This window comes from Penaeus monodon, chromosome 30 (genome assembly GCF_015228065.2).
Source record: "Penaeus monodon isolate SGIC_2016 chromosome 30, NSTDA_Pmon_1, whole genome shotgun sequence".
Classification (NCBI taxonomy): Eukaryota; Metazoa; Arthropoda; class Malacostraca; order Decapoda; family Penaeidae; genus Penaeus; species Penaeus monodon.
The window spans coordinates 13402928-13403324 of NC_051415.1; the positions used below are offsets into that span (position 1 = coordinate 13402928).

Here is a 397-nt window from a genome sequence, read left to right on the forward strand (position 1 = left end):
AATTAAGGGCACGGCGGTTTGGGTGGCTCTCTTTGGTTATAGTTTTTCTTTTTTTCTCTCTCTTTTTTGCGGTGTTGTTTTTAGGGTTGGCTTAACGTTTAATGGTAGCCGAAGCAATATGATAATGTATTTATTTTGCTGCTCGGAAAAGCTTTGTTAGCCTAATCTTGGTTAGATGTATGATCTGTATTGTCTGGAAGATGAATGTCCCCAGAAAATATATTTATCAGTTTCAATTTCATGCAGGGAAAATTAAAATACTATAGTTTGCCGTAAAAAGAACATGATTTTCTTATTTAATTCCCGGTGTGTTGATTTAAGGGTAGACTATGGCAAAAATATTACCTATATTTCGTGACGTATTAATTCTCATTTCCGTACATGGACCTTTTCCTCA

The 397-nt window shown here is 34.8% G+C and overlaps 1 protein-coding gene across 1 annotated transcript in view; it reads right to left on the reverse strand.

Moving 5' to 3' along the window:
* LOC119592355 (choline O-acetyltransferase-like) overlaps positions 1-397 on the reverse strand; it is a gene marked incomplete in the record, with an annotated part of 212829 nt that overhangs the window by 13145 nt on the left and 199287 nt on the right.